The 20,402-nt window shown below is 38.2% G+C and overlaps 1 long non-coding RNA gene across 1 annotated transcript in view; it reads left to right on the forward strand.

Annotated features, from left to right (window-relative positions):
- Positions 1–19,864, forward strand: part of LOC131506185 (uncharacterized) — a 51,124-nt gene extending 31,260 nt beyond the window's left edge. Inside the window, exon 3 of the long non-coding RNA XR_009258775.1 lies at positions 18,899–19,864. This is a non-coding gene — a long non-coding RNA (uncharacterized LOC131506185). The remainder of the gene's footprint in view (positions 1–18,898) is intronic.
- The last annotated feature ends 538 nt before the right edge of the window (positions 19,865–20,402 follow it).

The raw sequence follows: 20,402 nt of genomic DNA on the forward strand, positions 1-20,402 counted from the left end.
ATTCAGAGGATGATTTAAAATAAGTTAGTTAGAGAGGAACAACTGTCCCTGTGTGGTACTGAAATGAAGCTGGATTAATTCCTCAAGGAATTGGCCATAAGGAAGACTCTAGTCAAAAGGCACCCTGAGAACTTGAACACTATGAATTAGACAACAGAGGAAGCCTTCTCAGAGGATGGGTACTCAGTGGTTCATAAAGTTCACAAGAGATAGGGCAATTGTGAGAGCCGTGGAATGAGACATCTAAGAGTTCTGTTTATGAAGACTGATTTCATTTTTGAGACATTCCCTTTTTGTTAGGAAACAATGTGAATGTGTCATATTCTAGTTGGCTCCAAAGTGTCTCTCTTCTGGAATCCCATGCCACCCTTTTTCATTGCTCTCAAATATGTTCACATACATGACCATATATACATATTTATTATATATACATGGATACATAACAAATAAATTACATATTTATATTTATGTATTCACATGGGGGAGTAAGTCTACTCTCAAAAAGACTATAATGGCTTAGAGTTTAGTGCCCCTTAGGTTTTCTTTTTTTAAAACTATCATTTCCCTTCCCAAGCCTTGCAAGTTTTCTAAGGAAGGTGAGATTAAATAAGAGATTATTTGGACTCATCTCACTGACTTCAAATAAGATAAAAATGATGGCACTTGACAGTAGATGCACAAAATGTTTTGATTCTTTTTCTTGTATCAAGGAATTGGTGACCCTGGAGAGCAGGGCACTAAACATGGTGATGAGACACTAGAATATGGTATTTTTTACTTTTTTTTTTTAATTTTTGAAAGAGAGCGAGAGACAGAGCACAAGTGGGCAAGGGGCAGAGAGAGAGAGGGAGACACAGAATCTGAAGCAGGCTCCAGGCTCCAAGCTGTCAACACAGAGCCCAACGCAGGGCTCGAACCAATGAGCCATGAGATCATGACCTGAGCCAAAGTCAGATGCTTAACCGACTGAGCCACCCAGGCGCCCCTAGAGTATGGTCTTTTAAAAACAATGACGAACAGGCCCAGCACTGGATGGCAGTGACTCTGAAGTTACTGATGCCCACAAGGATCCTTTCAGAGTCAGTGTGGAACACTGCATGTTGACAAGGTACTTATGTGCCCTGGAACTGATTACTCTCACAAACACTAAATCAGGGTAAGTAGGATTGAGAATTTCTGAAGGAATCAGGCTTTATTAAGAATATGGAATACACCTGAACACGGAGCATTGTTGGATCCAATGAGGGGCCCCAAATAAACAACTAATTAATCATGAAAATGTGCAGGTCACAAGTCTCTTAGGTAACAAACCTAGGCAGTGAGACTTGATTTACAAAAAATTCTGAATGTGAACTTCTAGAAGATTAGCTTTGACAGGACCCAGGTCCGGGGGAGGGAGGGAATGGGATTGGTCATGGTAGTACCATCTTTCCTCAGTGGTCATAGAAATAGAAAAGATTGCTAACCTATGGGGTCAAGAGAAGGCCTAGTGATTTCTGTTTGATACTAAGAAGATTAACACCAAGGATGAGAAACATCTCCACTTAATGATCTCTCTACTCAAAATATTCTTCCGTAGGCTCACCTCTACTATTTGATGGTCCTAGCAAAACTATAGATGGAGGCCTGGCCTATGGCCTGACTTTTCTCTACCTACCTTGGTCTGTCTCACACCATGAAGGACCTTGTATATATACATTAGAACATGTAGCTGCAAGTTCATGTTCTATCCCAACTCCTCCCCACTAGGCAACAAGTAGCTTCTTGGTTACCCATCTGTTCCAGGGGTGCAGAAGTGGTTCACCTCAGAGGTGAGAATTTGGGGATAAGGCCTTCACAGGCCCTGAAACAGCTCAGGGCCATTTGAGTATAAAATGTGGTTTATAAGAAGGATACATAGATTCTGGTGGCCACCCCCCTTAGTCCTGTAGACTCTTTGCTCAGTGAGAGGAGTATGACTGCATGCCTGAGTGGGGCCCTCTCAAGTGCAGACCCAGAGCAGAGACCTTCATTACCTGTTGCCTACCATATCCTTATGATCCTTTCCCTTACTTCTCTTACTTTTTTCCAGAGTGCAGGAAATTGGAATAATTTGCAATTGCTTTGGAGTTTTTCCATTTCGGTTCTGGAGGTATTTACTCAACAGATTTGTCATCTGCAATGTTTGACAGTGTAAATACAGAGTATGTTCATATTTCAATAGTAAATGCATTTTCAGAAATTAAAAAAATTTTTTTTCAAAACTTATTGTGAATGATAATGATCAAAGAAGTACATGTCAGGGGAAGTGGAGCACAAAAAAAATGGCTTGGTGAAGGTACACCATCAGGGTCTTTGTGGTATGGGCTAGCTCCAACAGGGTAAGCACTTTAGACTATGAGAGCATTTTTAATTTCATGGAAATCTTTCATGCTTTCTACCCTGAGTAGTAAGTGTAGATATGGAAAGTGAAGAAGGAGGGTAAAATATTCTCTCTCTGCCAATGATCCAAAGTCAAACTGAACCAACTCACAGAAGTTGATTGTTAAAGTCTCAAGAATTTTGCAAGCCAAAGTTGTGTTAAATGCAGTCGTTGTTAAAAATCAACTTAATGGAGTGCCTGGCTGGCTTAGTCGGCATGCAACTCTTGATCTCGGGACTGTAAGTTTGAGCCCCACGTTGGGTGTAGAGATTACTTAAAAAAAATTTTTTTTTAATGTTTTTTATTATTGAGAGACAGAGAGACACAGAGCATGAGCAGGGGAGGGCTAAAGAGAGGGAGAGACACAGAATCCGAAGCAGGCTCCAGGCTCTGAGTTGTCAGCACAGAGCCCAATATGGGGCTCGAATTCACAAACTGTGAGATCATGACCTGAGCCGAAGTCAGTTGCTTAACCAACTGAGCCACCGAGGCACCCTAGGTGTAGAGATTACTTAGAACTAAAATCTTTTTAAAAAATTAACTTAAACAAACTTAACAATTAAGTAATTTGTATTCCGAACAAAGATAGTAAGTACTAAGACCTCACTAACTACTAATTATTAGGCCACATTTTATTCTCCTCTATGCTCTAAAAGTTATTTATATAAGTTATATGTACATGGTAGAAATACTATAAAATGACGTATTCTGTGTATCCTGTGCTTCTCATCCCCACGTCATGTTCAGTGATATGTCCTAACCAATGAACCCTAAAAGTTCATTGATATGGTGGGTTTATTTCCTATGCTCTGGTGTATATCTTGTAGATCTTGGTCTATTATTATCTACTAACATAATGTCACTGAGATAATGCATTAATGCAATGTTCTACAGAACATCCTGACAGTCGGATCCCTTTGGACTATATTAAGATAGAAGGTAAGAGAGCCCTAGTGTAAGACCATGGATGTACACTCTTGTTCATCTCACATGAATACAAAGTACTTCTGATCCTCTTTTCTTGTAGGGATAGAAAAGAAAATTTGCTGGATCAACGGCTGCATGCCACATGCCAAAGCTGTGTTAATTTGTCAAGATATCACATTTAAACTGTCACTATTTGCAGATGCCATGATACTATTACATAGAGAACTCTAAAGGCTCCACTAAAAAGACTCTTAGAAGTAATAAATGAATTCACTAAAGTGGCAGGAAACAATACCTAGAAATCAGTTGTTTCTATACACTAATAACAAAGTAGCAGAAAGATTAAGAAAATTCCATTTACAATTGTACCAAAAAGAATAAAATATCTGGGAATAAACTTAGCCAAAGAGGTGAAAGACCCATACTCCAAAACTATAAAACACTGATGAAAGAATTTAAAGATAACACAAAGAAATGAAAAACTATACCATACTCATGGGTTGGAAGAACCAATATTGTTAAAATGGCTATATTACACAAAGCAATCTACAGATTCACTGCGATCCCTATCAAAATACCAACAGCATTTTTCACAGAACTAGAACAGATGAAATTTGTATGGAACTACAAAAGTCCCCAAATAACCAAAGAAATCTTGAGAAATAAGAAAAAGTTTGTAGGTATCACAATCTCAGACTTCAAGACATATTACAAGGCTATACTAATCACAACAGTATGACACTGGTACAAAAATAGACGTATAGATAAATGGCATAGAACAGAAAGCCTGTTATATGGTCAATTAATCTATGACAAAGGAGGCAAGAATAAACAATGGATAAAAGATAGGCTCTTCAATAGATGGTATGGGAAAAACTGGACAGGTACATGCAAAAATAATGAAACTGGATCATTTTCTTGCACAATACACAAAAATAAACTCAAAATGGATTAAAGACTTAAATGTGAAACCTGAAACCATAAAATTCCTAGATGAGAACACAGGCAGTAATTTCTTTTGACATCAGCTGTAGCCACATTTTTCTAGATATGTCTCTGGTGAGAGAAACAAAAGCAAAAACAAACTACTGGGACTAAATCAAAATGCAAAGCTTTTGCACAGAGAAGGAAACCATCAACAAAATGAAAAGGCAACCTACTGAATGGGAGAAGATATTTATAAATGATATATTCAATAAAGGGTTAATATTCAAAATATATAAGGAACTTATGCAACTCAACACCAAAACAACTATAAATAATCCAATTAAAAATGTGCAGAATATTTGAATAGACATATTTCCATACAGATGGCCAATAGATACATGAAAAGATACTTAACATCACTAAGCATCAGGGAACTACAAATGTCAAAATGGCTAGACTCAAAAAGACAAGAAATAACAAGTATTGGCAAGGATGTGGAGAAAAAGAAACCCTCGTGTACAGTTGGTGGGAATGTGTGTATTGGTGCACTATGGAAAACAGTATGGAGGTTGCTCAAAAAAAAAAATTAAAAATAGAAAACATTCAGCACAACAAAATTGAGGTTTCTTTGCTTCATTTTCATCTGTCATGATCCATGTGGTTTTTGTGAGGATCAGACTTATGGTTTAAATGGATATGATGGGGACTATCACTTCTTTAGGTATTCAAGACTGGAACTGATATCTACTATTCCCCTCAGAATATGGTAATTTAAAAAATGTATTAGCTTTGTTGTAGTGAGCCAATTTCGGACATTTTCACTTATCCTTAACCACTAGGGTAATTCTTACTCCATAGGTCAAGGGATTAATGTGCGGGTTCTGTGAACTTCCAAATATGTCCATTTCTTTTTTTCTTCTTCTTTTTCTTTTTTCTTAATTTTTTTTGTCCATTTCAATATGCATACAGCTTTCTTTTTAAAAAAATTTTTAAATGTTTATTTATTTTTTAAATATGAAATTTATTGTCAAATTGGTGTTCATACAACACCCACTGCTCATCCCAACAGGTGCCTTTCTCAATGCCCATTACCCACTTTCCCCTCCCTCCCACCCCCCATCAACAGCTTTCAAGGAAATGTCCACCAGGTGGTTCTGTGGATCCAGTGGATGCACTGTGAACTTAAGCTACTCCATTATGTAGTTTACAGGTAATGATGTTGGTATGGTATCACATTGGATATCTGGGTATCAGCATCAGTTGATACCCCATATTCAATAATTTTTTTCCATACTCAATAATTTTTGAAACTACCTACTGTTACTCCTTCCCCAATTCATGGTGACCCAAGTAAATGACATAGGCCCTGGTATTTCAGGGTCTTTCATCCTAGGGATCTGGCCTCTCCCTGAATTAATGGGTTCTACATCTGGAAACCTAGTCAGATCTGGAAACTGGGCCAGGGATTGACTTTTTCATCGGACAGCTTCCTTAAACCTCCTAAGCATTCTTCTTCAATTTTTTGCCGTTATATAAATTAAGCAATATCTGTGTTGGCTGCCTTTGCACCATGCCTCTAGGAAGATCATATATTTTTGACCCTCCCCATACTTCTCCATAGTTTGGGCCACTCCTGGCTACCAACCTTGCCTCTCATTGCAATAATTGCACCCACTTTGCTTCTGATGGTTAAATACCATCATTTGGCCTCTATTGCTTTGGGAGTTTAGTTCTGTAACAGCATCTCATTCCCCTGCCCTTGTTCTACAGAGGACACCACTACTGAGCTTCTCAATAATGCTGATGTCCCTCTTACCACCGATTTCCTTATGCCTTTGCTAAATGGGGTTTCCTCTGGTCCTCTACAGAACAAATTTGGCTAATGGGGTTTCTAGCCTTTTGTAGTTTATCTACTCTAACATATCTACTTTTCTGAGCATTTTTAAATGTTTATTCTTGAGAGAGAAAGAAAGAGAGACAGACTGACAGAACATGAGCAGGGGAGGGACAGAGAGAGAAAGAGGGAGACACAGAATTCGAAGCAGGCTCCAGGCTTCAAGATGTCAGCACAGAGCCCAATGTGAAATTTGAACCCATGAACCACAAGATCACGACCCAAGACGAAGTCAGACACTTAACTGACTGAACCACCCAGGTGCCCCTATATTTGGAGTTTTAGTGTTTAAAGACATAGTACAGCCAAGCAAACTTTCTGTGTTGGTAATTTTTACAATGTACGCTCTCTTCGTATGATTATAACATAATATGTTAGTTATTTCCACAATTACTTGTGAATTCTAAAGCCCTTTCTCTCCAAGATGGAACTAATATGTGCCCATTTTACCAGTGACAGTTGACTTGTGATTCACTAGTCGCAAGAACAATGGCAGCAGGCCTCAGTTTTGTTGTGGGACAAAATAGTTAGCTTTGCCTGTACAAGGAAAGGAAGTCTACAGGAGGCCATTGAATTTCAAATTACCACTGAATTTCAAAATGTTCGTTTGCATGATTTCAGGTGTATACGTGGGTGTTCTTTTTCTGATATAATTTTGTCTTGTCATTTCATTACAAAGAAGATAGCATCTCAGATTTGGCGGCGGGGGGGGGGGGGGGAGTCATTTGAACACCTAGTGGCTTATGGCAGCCTAGCATATCTTATTCACAATTCAGAAGGTCAATAGCAAGCCTGTGGGTGCCATTTGTTCTGAAAATCAAGGGGATTAGTTGTTAAATTCACCGTTATATGCACCTAACCAGTTATGGTATTACCAGGAAACCTGACTTCCGGAAGGAGGCTACTTCACCGATTTTACAGCCAAGTACTGTATGGGGTGGGAAGATTACCAAATTCTGGGGTGTCAGCTCTAAAGTTTAACTCCTAAATCACCAGGCTGGGAATAGCTTATCAAGTTTTTCTCTCCATCCCTATGTTGATTTAACAGTAGAAATTGTTCTCAAATGGCCCAAATCCAGTCACTGCAGAGAGTTGGGGAGCTACTAAAACTCGCATTTACTACTATTTCACATTATCATTTTCTTTCCTCAAAAATTAGCAGGATTTTGGCTTAATGTTTGGAACCAAACTATACCTGGCATATTGATGATGCTTACCACTTCCCCCTTTTGTATACTTATAAAAGGACAACATATCCTAAGTACCTTCTTTAAAAGATCCTCTGGTATCTTGCAGGTGCAGCCTTTACAGAGGAAAATTTTTAAAAATTAGTAAAAAGCATCTGACAGATGTCACAGCGCTGATTTCACCCTCTGCCAATACTAGGAGAGGCTGTTGTAGTGGAGCGAATATCGGATGGAAATGAGAAAGTTAGGAGTTGCAATAATTATCAAAGACTTAATGTTAGAGGGACAAGTAACCTTGCCCAGTGGCAATCCAATTCCAAATATGTGGGGCCACCTACAAATAAAAGGATATTATGTGTCACGTTTGCAAGATAAAGAATAGTTCTTCACCTGGAGGAGGCATGGAGTTGTATGGTGTGGGGAGCGGACTCCATGGGCTTCTCTAAGCAGTTCTCTAGACCAGAAGGGAGGGGGAAGGTTGGTTTCTGACGTTTAACCCTGGCTCAGTCGTTTAAGGGTCCCACTCTTGATTTCCGCTCCGGTCATGATCTCATGGTTGGTGAGGTTGAGCCCAACACCAGGCTCTGCACTGCCAGCGTGGAGCCTGCTTGGGATTCTCTTCTTCTCTCTGCCCCTCCCCTGCTCACACTCACTCGCCCTCTATAAATAAATAAATAAACTTATTTAAAACAAAAACAAAGGTGTGTTCTAGCTTTTTAGTTTGGTAGTACCCTAAGCACATGTCTGTAATATATATCCTTTGCCATATTACCTTAAAATGGCCTGCATGTCCGCTTAAAGTACTCTAGAAACTCCATTGCTACTTGAGATGGTCTGTGCCTCCGTTTTCTTACTATAAAATGGGGAGTAACCACGTACCTCCCTTGTAGGTGGAAGTGAGGATCAAGGGAGCTGTATGTATGCACGCAGGTGAACAGTGACTGCCTCAGACACCTGCTCCATCCTTCCCTCCTCCCCTCAAATGCCCTTTTCTTCCAGATGCCCAGGGTCAAGGTCAGGACCTGCTGGGAAGTTGCCCTGAGATACTCTCTTCCTGTGTTCTCCGTGAATTGTATGGCTATTACGGAGTTTTGTTTTTAATTGGAGAGACCATCTTGTATTGTGCTGTTTCTTTCAGTCTTTGGCATTTGTTGAGTAAGTGTGCTAAGGGTGGGGATTCGCGGGGGAGGAGCGGATCCGAGTGATGGGACAGGAACAGGCTGACAGCTTGATGCCCACACTGAAAAGTTTTCTGTTTTCTGTCTTCCTCCTCCGCATGCCTGCTGTGCAGCTCTGGGAAGAATAAAAGGATAAAGAGAGAGGGACAGTGGCCTCTGGGTTGGGATTGAATGCACAGGAACGTGGGAGGTAATGTGAGAATGAGAAAGGAGAGATTTGGCTGTTAAAAGTCTGCAAAACGAAATTTTAGAAGCATCACAGCCATTGATTTCCAATATAGCCTGAGGGACCAATTAATCTTGACGAGATTTCCCAGTCAGTTTGGGGTTAATGGATCCTCGTGGAAACCAGACAAACTGGAATCAGTTAAAATTAAATACCAGGCCTCAGGCACATCTGTCTTGCAGTCCTCTACTCTTCAGTGGTGTTTTCTTATCTATCTGTATTATGTCATTGATTATTTTGGACTTATTATATGTCACGGCTGATATTACAGGATCATGACTTCTTCATCTTTTTATTCCCAGCGTATAACATGGTATCTTGCAAATAATAGGGACACAATATGTTTGAAGAGAGAAAAATAAGAGGAAGCTTACAGAAAAGGAAGAGAAAGGAATGAAAAAGGACAGGAAGGCAGGAAGTTGAAAAGGAAGGTAGGGAAGGAGAGAAAGAGGGAGGAAGGGAAATGCAGGTCAGTGCTCATTTTTATAGCTGTTGTAAATGACTGCAGACAAATTATTTTCTTAAAGAGCTCTAGGAAAGAGTATCACATAATCTTTCCCAATAATATATTCCATAGAGCAATGAGCTATTTGAGCAGAGATGTTATGAAGACCATAGATCTTTATATAATTTAATCTTTACTCTGCAAAAGCAAGTTTTAGGGGACATAAGAAATGTATTAAAGAGAAGTTAATCTGATTAAGTTTAGACAGTACATATATCAAAAAAAAAAAAAAGCCATGTTCAATGGGGGGCGGGGGGGGGGGGGGGGAGAAGGTAATGTGATCCAGCAAACATTTTGCATAATGCAGTTGAAATGCTATTGTATTATTCATCAAGAGTCCTTCCAAAGTACAAATATGAACTTTTTACCTATTTGTAATTCCTTGGTACACTGTATAAACTAAACCATTTCACTTTTGTTAAACCAGAGCACCTTTCAAAATTTTCTCAGCCTCTTGAGGTTGATGAATTATTTATTGTTAACCAATGTCGTTGCCAAAAGGAGACATTCTAATGAGATTTTGGAAGCTAAATATGAAAAGCTTCATGATTTTGAAAGAAAATAGTGCCCTTGTGGAGAAGTGGTTTACTCATATACAATGATTAGCTCATTTCCACCAGCACTCGTTGAAAAATATCTTTAAAAAAAAGTTTGATATTGTAAATATCGGCTAGAGGTAAAATGGTGATTAGAAAGAAAATACAGTTCCCTCATAAATATGTTAATTCAAAATAAGATGTCAAGATTTTAATTATAAAAGAAAGTATGCTGCTCAATTCAAGTTCCCTTGGATACTAGAACAGAACTAATATATTCTAGACTTTTCTGGTGTTTACTTCTAAATTGAATGAACAAACAGGAACGGGCTCAAAAATATCTTAGCAAACTCTTAAGTACAGTGTTTGTATCTTTAAAGGTTGTGAACACAAATACCCACTTACAACTCTTCTTCCTTTCCTATTTCAAAGGAGAAACTGGAGGCTTTTCCATGACATGTGACTCCTAGTTATATATATTTTACATATGGGTACTTCAAGCAACCAGCAGTCCCAGGCACACAAGAAGCATTCAGAATTGTTTGTTGAGCTGAAATTAGTAGTTACACTCAAGAAGTACTATTTAAATGAATAAATGGATGATGACCCATGAGTAACACCCCTTTCGTTGCCTATCACAGTTATTCAACGTGCATTAGCAAGGAATATAAAAAATTCAGCCTCATTCTTGGAGTCTGTTCATATAAATACAAAGTTTCTCTGATTAAATTCAGTAAGTACCCCAATTTCAGGGATCATAAATATATACTGTATAAAGCAAACAGCATTTAGTGAATGGAAACAGAACACACACTTGGCCTTCACATCAACCATGTGCCTACTTTTCCTAAGTAGAGACTCTTAGACATGACTTTTTACATTCATGGGAAGAAAAGAAATGATAAATTATCATTTTCATAATGGAGAAAAGTCTTTCATTTTCCAGGAACTTAAAGCTTGTTTAATTGATTTCTCTCACACTTTTCAATATGAAATTGGCAGGCGTTAAACATGGGATGTTTCTGTTTAAAGGGATTGTTTTTTAGGAGTAATAACCAACTGTGTATAAACTATAAGAATGGAAATCATATCTTCCCCACACTGGTGTATTTGTGTGATGCTATCCTTGAATCCTTCCTTGGAAAGACTTCATACAGGTGGGAATGTATCAGTTTTGAGATACTTGGAAATACTAGTAATTGCCTTAGATGGGGTTCAAATTAAGCCTACCTTAGCAAAAGGTGTTACATTACATATTCAGATTATCAGTAGCAATATTAGTGACTACTGAACACATCCCACAGAATACTAAGCAGGCTAAGACAGGTTCCTTGAACCAAATTGACTGGAAAATGCTTTTTGAAAATGGGCTTAGTTTATACTTTGAGAAGCATGTGTAGAAACATTCTCCTTTCTATTGGCCCGTAAATGTTTCCAGCAAATGACAAAAGAGAGTTTTAAAGAAAAACAATTTAATAATGGGGATGGTGTGTCTATTCATCCATGCTGAAAGAAAAGAGTGAAAGAAAAGGAGAATATTAGAGTTGGAAAGGGCAGTGGAGATAATTTACATGTAGTTCAGCCCCTCCATTTTATAAGTTACCAAAATGAATTCTAGGAAGACGAATGGCTTGCCAAACTTAGTCTGTGGTGAACAGAGCTGGGACTTCAGTTCTGAACTTCATGTTACTTCTCTGTAACAGGACACCTTAGATTAACAAAACCCCAAGCATCTGGAATTTTCAAAGTATTATGTGAAACTGAGGGTGAGATATTTAGTCCTGCTCAGCAAGTGGACCATTCGTCAATGTTCTCATGCTAGTGGTGTTGGTGTTGAGAGAGAAAAGAAGAATGGTGCTTATTAAACATGAGTAAACAGATGGTAGAAACAAAGTGACTCTTCAGGACTGATAGTAGGGTAGATAAGTGGAAAGTATGGCATCCAGTGAAGAAGAGTTAAACATAAAATGACGCCATATGTTGTTTAACGCCCAGATAGTAATAAAGAGTTGCATGGAAATAAGTGACACCTAATCAGGATATTAGTTCATTTAAGGGTGAGAGAGAGTGGCTCAATCTGGGAGTGGTAAGTGGAATATTTGATGACAATAATATGTCATTTTAAGCTGGAGATGTCATTCTTTAAACCTGCATGCATCTTAAATATTGTATAATGACTTTATGAAGATTGTGTAAGAACAGTCTTTAATTTCAGATGTGATTACAAAGGTTAGGCATACCTGTGCTCATAAACATTCTTTTTCCCAGGCCACCGTGCAAATCCTGGTTTAACAAAGATATAACATTAATATGTTATTTAAGTTGTCAAAATTTAACATTTCACGTTATCAGCCTAATGTTCAGACTCTATTGAGAGGCCTCTCCTCTGTCTCCCACTGCAGTTGTCACTACCTATTTCCACCAGATTTGTCCCCACCTACCAGTTTGTGCTTGGGCCCTGGCACTCTTGGGCTCACACCCTCACCATCTCCTACAAACTCAGATCAGTACATTATCAATACTTTACTTGCTGGCCTGTCTTTCTTTCTTAATGGTGGGGAGAATCCATTTCTGTGGGTTCAAACTTCTAGTATAAACACTAGAAATGCTACAAACTTCAGATTCCCTTAGCAAGCAATTCCTACAATAGTCTTCTTGATAGTTGCAGTACATGCACAGTTCAGTAAATTGAGTATTTACAGTTCTGGATGCAAACAATATGAAGATTCACAAATGACTATTCAAGCACAGTAAGTCATGAATTAATCTAATAGGCATGCGTTTGCATTTTCATTGAAATCTCCTCAACTCTCTGATTCATAATGCCCTATTGAATGAATGTTCGGAAAGTGTCAACTATGTACCAGGGACGTCATTAAGCCCTTTACCTAGTTTTTTCATGCCAAGAATAGAGGCTGCTCCCTGTGTTTGCCATCCAGCTCCTGTTTTAATTGAGCCATGTGAGGAAAAAACCAAAATAGAACAAAATTCTTCTTAGGTGCAACCAAATGTCAATCCAGGTTTAAAGATGTTATAATGCAGATTCCTGTCTCAAAAATCTCATGGGAGTGATCATAACGCGTGAGACCATGTGAACATGGTGATGTATGGCTCTCCATACACAGCCTCATGGTGGTCTAAGTTCTCAGGAAATATTAAGGGTACATAGGCAGGAGTGAAACTGGAGGCCAAGTTTGTCCTGAAGAAAAAAACCTAGTTACCAGCATAGCAGTATCATAAAAGAGACACTAGACCTGATGTCTTAGTTTCTCTATTTCTTCTATCAAATCTAGAATAGTAGCATGTGTCATGAGGCAAGGAAATACCTAAGATGAGAGAACTAGTTTAAAATTTTTTTTAATTTTTAAAATGTTTATTTATTTTTGAAGGAGAGAGAGACAGAGTGTGAGTGGGGGAGGGTCAGAGAGAGAGGGAGACACAGAATCTGAAACAGGCTCCAGACTCTGAGCTGTCAGCACAGAGCCCGACGTGGGGCTTGAACTCACAAACCTCGAGATCATGACCTGAGCCAAAGTCAGGTGCTCAACTGACTGAGCCACCCAGGTACCCCGAATGAGTTTAAAATCTTAACTGTGGCACCACAAAGTGGCAGGGTCAGACGTTAGAAACTCCCAGGAGTACATGTTCTGCATTGAGATTATCCACTTAAAAGGGAGGGAAAGGGGATCAGCTTTCCTGATTGGCTCCTACCACTGGCCCTGATGTTAAGGGTAAAACCGTAGATGCCCTCATTTCCCCTCTGCTGGTCTCTGAATGCCATTTGTATGGAGACCATTTTCAGCGGAAGCATTCCTCTTTTACGATCCCATATTATTTTGGCTCAGCAGCCTGTGGCATCATAAAAGTCATTACTCAAAACAACGGGTAGCTAAACCACAGAGGCGTGGGCTTTTTCACATTGCCAGCTGGGAGAGGAAGTCGAGAATGTGGCCTGACGTGGACTTCTAATGGGATTATGCTGGACGGAAGAGAACATCTCAGTCACCGTCTAACTAGCTTTTTGGCTTGAAAGTTGGGAACATCATTCAGGGGGCAGTAGCCTCTGAGAATGAAAGCAGTATTGCCCTCTGGTTTCTTTAACGTCACCTTTGGCTAATTTTCAGGCAGCAATTATTAATAAAGGAAAGAGAATGAACAACCGAGGCAAGATCCCTGAGAAGCTTCTCAAGGTATATGTTAGTTGTCAAGTTGTACGTGTAAGGCCTATGAAGGAGTTTCATGATGATGTTAGGAGAGATGGCTTACAGCATGGAAGATGTGGATTTTTATTCTCAAAAACTGACAATTTTTTTCTTTCAAAATTTGCCTTTTTGTAAAGGATTGATTCCTCCCTCCCCAAGTTTCTATCTCTCCCCTATTGATTTAAAGAGTTATGTGTATATAAGTATGAGCACGTGTTTCTTACTCTGTAGTTGTGGCTCAACACCAAAACACATGCACTAATTTAATTTAGTCACAAGAATAATATATTTCAGGTCTCACCAAAATCTCATGAAGATGTTGATATTATCACCACTATTTAATAAATGAAATTGACTCAGGGAAGTTAAAGAGGTTGTGTAAAAATCCAGAGCAATTTTGTTAAGTGCTGGGTTGTAACTAAAGGAATCTAATTTTTATTTAGTTCAAATTTGTAGCCTTTAAAGTACCTAGATATTTATATTGAGGCAAATATGTATTCCTCTGTATGTTTAGGGTTTTTTTTCTTTTTCTTCCTCTAATGGAAATAGAGCTAAGTAGTGGATGACATGTCTAAAGAATGAATAATTTGAGAGCTGTTTTCTTCTTAGTTTCCATCTGTACATGAACAATTTTGTGTCTAAATTTTTTTTCAATTACCATTATAACATAAGCATTTTCCATGTTATTATAAAATCTTTGTAAACATCATTTTGTATGATATTCCCTCAAAGAGTTATAATACCAGTTATCTACCCTTTCTCCTATTCTGTAAACGTAAACAGTTTTGAATTCTTCTCTAGCACAAATAATGGTGCACTAAATATCTTAGCGGCTAATATTTCTTGTGTATTTATAATTACTTCATTAGAACAAATCATAGAAGTAGAATAAATGGGTCAAAGGGTATGAGTATTTAAAAATTATTGGGCTGCCTGGGTGGCTCAGTCAGTTGAGTGTCTGATTCTTGATTTCAGCTCAGGTCATGATCCCAGGGTCGTGGGGTCGAGCCCCATGTCAAACCCCATGTTGGGCTCCATGCTGAGCACAGAGCCTACTTAAGATTCTCTCTCTCTCCCTCTACCTCTCTCCCCTGCTCATGCTCTCTCTCTCTCTCTCTCTCTCTAAAATAAATAAATAATAAAATAATAAAAAACATAAAAGTAAAAACTATGCAAATACTAAACAATTTTTCTATGTGCTATAAAATTAACATGTAGGTGTGAGTTAGCTGTGTTACATTATCTGCATAAGTATATATATATATATATATAGCCATATGTATATATTTATATATATGGCCACACACACACACACACTATATCTATGTATATATGGATGTATATATACAAAAGATAAGATATATGGGTGTATATAACACAATATATATGTCTGTATTGTATTATCTATACAATTATTTGTACAATTTTACAAATTTGTACAAAATTGCAAGTAATGTTGTCAGTATATTCAAGTTTAAGTAATAGAGTCAAATGTTGATTGATAAATGAAATCCATGGAATGTTTCGCTGATATTTCAAAATTTAGAAAAAGGTACTTAAAAAAAACTAAAATTATGCTTAATAGAGACATTGCTCCAGATAGGCATCTATAGCATTGAGGACCTATTTTTGATATAATAAATGTCTATACCATATTAGTAAATAAATATGTTAATCAACCACAGAAAATTAAATAAGATTTTAGAAATATTGGAATGCAGACCACATAGTGTTGGGCTACAGAACAGACAATATTTTGAGATGAAGCAAAAATGTTAAAATGTTGATGGGAGCTGAACCAATGTGAATCATTCCCTAGCATTTGTGGGCACCCCTCATTCATTATTTTCTAAACATGCACAAAGCAGGGAAATTCCCAGGTATATGATCCTGAAACTGAGCAAACCTAATCACCATATATGAGCTTTAAACTACTAAATTAATGTATTCCAATAATAAAACCAGTTCTTGAAGAACTGTCTTCAGAGATGACATATGTCACAGATATAAATAAATTTAGAAACCAAGAAAATGTCTCAATAAAGTGCCAAATAAGTGACCAAGAATATGTAAATAAGATGGATAATCTAGTTGTACATTTGTTATTTCAACTTGCATGAACTTCAATGAAATTAAATAAAATACTGGTTTCCAGCATTTTCATTCTTCATTTACAACTTCTAGATTTTTCTCAAATTTAGTTCAAAAAGTTATTATAGAAAATCAGACCTGGAAATTATGCTCAGCCCAGGCAACTTAAGAGTGAGTTAAATAACACCCACCAAATTGTCATTCATTGTCAACAAAAAAATGATGAGATGAATTATTACCAGTATTTGTCTTTATATATTATATATGATTACAGTTATTTAATAAAGAAACTGTTCTTCTTGTCCAGGGAGCAGTGCTGTTTTGAATTCTTCCTTGTCCTTTCTGAGACCCCTGAGACTAAACATACCATGTCAGCCTCCCTGCTCTGTACTCCACCATGTTGACAGGTATCCAAGGACTTTGCTTCCTTTTTCAGGGCACTCCCAGGAAGGAAAGGCAGAGTGTGCCTCAGCCCTTAGATTACCAAACCTTTATGTGTTCAGTTATCTCTCCCTACAACACACACACACACACACACACACACACACACACACACACACACACATCCTGCTTCAATGGGGCAGGGTGGAATCCCTCTTTTTCCAAACCCAACCAATATCTAACTCTCCCACTTTGTTTCAGCTCTCCCCCTTTCACCCTTGGTCACTGGAACCCTAAGAGATTTCTCTTTCCCTTTCAATACTTTCCAGCTTTGCCTTTTTGTTAGGGACAATGAAAAACATACTTAGTGTAACTCTTGAGTTATAAACAAGACTTTCTCTAGGAAATTTCGAGACTCAAGTCCACTATGGAGTGTGGAAAACAGGCATAAATTAGATCCTCACCATCCACATTTTTTCACAATAGACTCAACTTAAATACACCTTAAAGACACACTGAAGTGGGAATACATTTTTCTTGATGATGAATGGGTATCATAAACCATGGAATTAGTTTCATCAGGCAAGCTCTTTATTGAGCACTCTATTTCTACCTCACTTCAAAACCTAACATACCATGTTACACTGCAGTGAAATTGGTATCAGGCTAACTTTGTCCTCTACTAGTCTGTAAATGTCTCAAAAGCAAGAAGAAACTTTCTCTTATTCATCTTTCTAGGGTGCCTGCCCTTTATGAACACTCAGTAAATAATTGTTGAGGGAACGAATGAATGGTAGTCTTTTTGATATCAGTGATGGCACTACCTCAGTTTTACCTTACTGGCAGCTTTTGTGAATCACTGTAACATAGCCAGAAAAACGCCAAGAGGATGGACCAATGATTAGGAGACAAGAGGAGGAGGATTTAGCAATTTTAGTAACAGGATCATATTTTAACTTGTCTTCTCATGAGCAGGTCAGGGGTGTTCCAATTGTGGAATGAATTGGTTAGATGTGTGATATTATATAGAAGAATAAATCATCTTTATAGCAATGTCAACAAAGAGCTTTATTTCCCTACCGATTTTTCATCTATAATATATTAATATTAACTTGATGTCATAAAATATATTAAGCTATTTTGTCTTTTACAGTTTAAATAATGGCTTCCATACCATCATCATATCTAATCTTAAGAAATATGTTGAAATTTAGGACTTGATAGAGAGATTAAGGTCTTGATCACAGTGACACAGCCAGAAAGAGATAGACTTGAATCAAAGTCATCTTCCTCCAAATACTGTTTCCATCCTGCTATAGCTGCAAGACCTTATCATGAAGAATTCAAAGGTGAATCGGGCAAAGACACCCCAAGAAGTATACAATCCACAGGCAAGATCGCTGACCACATTTCAAGGAGGAACTTGGAAGTACTTTCAGAGAAATACAAATAACTTGCAATGAGAGGATAAAAGAGGAATAGCTGATTTCCACCTGGGGGAGGGAGAAAGTCTTCACGGATTGGTGAAAGGACTTTTAGGATATCAAGAATTTGGAAATCTGGGTTGTAGAGGAAGATTATTTTGAGTTGAAGAAAGGACAGCGGCAAGCACAGGGCTTGGGTAGTGGCTCAGGGAACAGCAAGTGGCTTAGTTTGGCAGGACCTTGAATGGGTGTAGCGCATAATATGGTCGGAAAGGTCAGTTGGGGCCAGATTGTGAAGGAACTTGAATTCCAGACTAAGGCATTCAAATTTGTTATGGAGACAGTGATCACTGAGGATGGAAGTTCTCTGAGTGGACCATGAAATTATTGAACGGGACAAATTAGATGCCTGGGCCGTATCCACTGCGCTCGTATCCCCCATTTTTATCAAATCAAATATGTGTGCACCTGTTTCTCTGGCTGATGTCAGGAAATCCTTTGATATTTCCCTAGGGTAATATTTTCCTTGTATACCTCAAAAAGGGAAACTGAAAATCCTCTGAGCATTTCCAAGAAATGGGCTGTCCCAGGGCAATGAGCCCTGACTTCTGCCCGACAAAACAGGTCTGCTTTGGACAGGGTGTGCAGTGCACACATTCAATTGATAGCAATGGGAAAAGCAGATATTCCATCTGCCAATGATAAAACACATAAAATCACACAGGAATGTACAGTATGCTGGGTTGAACTACATAGGCGTTTGCCTCAACCAGAGAGAAAAGACCTGCCTATTTATGTCCCCTGGTAAGGACATTAGTGAGGAAAAGCTTTGATGTTTCAGCAATCATATAATTGACTCTACTGTTGGATCCAGAAGTCCAGGGTTGGTTTCAGGAATGAACACTGAACATTTTTAATGGCACTATGAGCAAAGGAGGCGTGTGGTGAAGATGTTAAGCAGATAGACTATTACCTGAAATATTCTGATTATGCAGATTTTAAACTTTCCCTCTCAACAGGTACATTGTCAGCTTTGCTGAACTTAGGTTTTAGGTTCTATATCCCTGGGAATCTAAAAAACAACCTACATTCTCCAGTGTGGTGGCCAGCTATTTTGTACAAGTATCGAGAAGACAGGGTAGATGGAAAGGACTCAGATGACTGCAGGAGGACACATCTGTCCAACGATTTTGTGATCAGAAGTGGAGCCAACTTCTCATCCTTTTACTTCACCCTATATAGCCGGTGGATTTGCCCAGTCCTATCAATTCATTTTTGATAAAGCTACAACCATCTGCTTGTTTCTGTCACCAGCTTTCTCCAGAACTTCTCTGCCTCTTCCTGGATTAGTGTAAGAGTTTCCTAACTGAGTTTCCTGCTTTCCACCTCCTCTTTCCCCATCCGATCTGCAGACTACCTCCTTTTTCCCTATACAACCTGCAATCGTTCCAAACTAACGTTCTTAAAATACTACTCTCTCTCCATTACTAATCTGTTCATACCACCACACGGTTCCTCATTGCCTGCTCTACAGCCTGGCAGTCAAGTGCTCTTGGTTAAGTACACCCAGTGGCTGATCCGCCTCCATTCAAGTTTTTATTAGTGCACACTCTTCACTGTGCCACACTAGTCACACTATTTTTGAGATTTGTTTTCCTCTTCATCCTGTCCTTTGGTTAGCATGCTCTTTTCTCTAATTTTCCCCTTTATTAGCCTAAATCTCAACTTTTCCATGGTTATTCCAGTCCACATTGGTTTCTAAGTTTTCAGAGTGACTTTCCAAATTTATGTCTGAACTCCTATCTCTGGCACCAAGTTATGGACTGCCTTGTTTGGTTATTTAACCACTTTACATCCAAATATTGTCCCCTAAAACAATTTTATGTGCTGTTAAAGTAAGGATCATTTGTGGTTCTTCTTTTGGAGCCTCTCGTGTTCAGCAGTTTTATAGAATGATCTAAAAATAAATGCTTTTTAAAAATGAATTGAGTTGCATCGTGTTATTTTCACACAAATAAATGGCAACAAAGTTTATCTAACTTATTTTATCCCAAACCCAGAGACATGATTAAAAAGTGAGATAAACAGTGAGAGCTAACAATTAAGTTATTGCTTATTTTGTTCCAGGCATGCTTTCATAAATATTTGATTCATGATTTTATTTAATATCTTCAGTGATCTTGTGAGGTAGGCACTAATATTATTCTTACTGTACAGAGAAGGGAAATGAGATTTACAAGGCTAAAAACTTGTCCCTGGTCACAGAGCTGGTAAACGGTGTCTAAGCATATTTGTTCAACTTCAGAAACCATATTCTTAATTACTTTTTGCTATGGTCTGAATGTTTGTGTCCCCTGAAAAGTCATAGGCTGAAATCCTAACAAGGTCGTGAGTATTGGGAGGTGAGGCCTTTGGGAAGTAATAACACTTAACGGGAAATAATTTTCTGTTGTTTATCAGCCACTCAGTGTCTGATGTTTTGTTATAGCATCCTTAACAGACTAATAAACTCATATAGTCCAG

Source organism: Neofelis nebulosa, chromosome 3 (genome assembly GCF_028018385.1).
Source record: "Neofelis nebulosa isolate mNeoNeb1 chromosome 3, mNeoNeb1.pri, whole genome shotgun sequence".
NCBI lineage: Eukaryota > Metazoa > Chordata > Mammalia > Carnivora > Felidae > Neofelis > Neofelis nebulosa.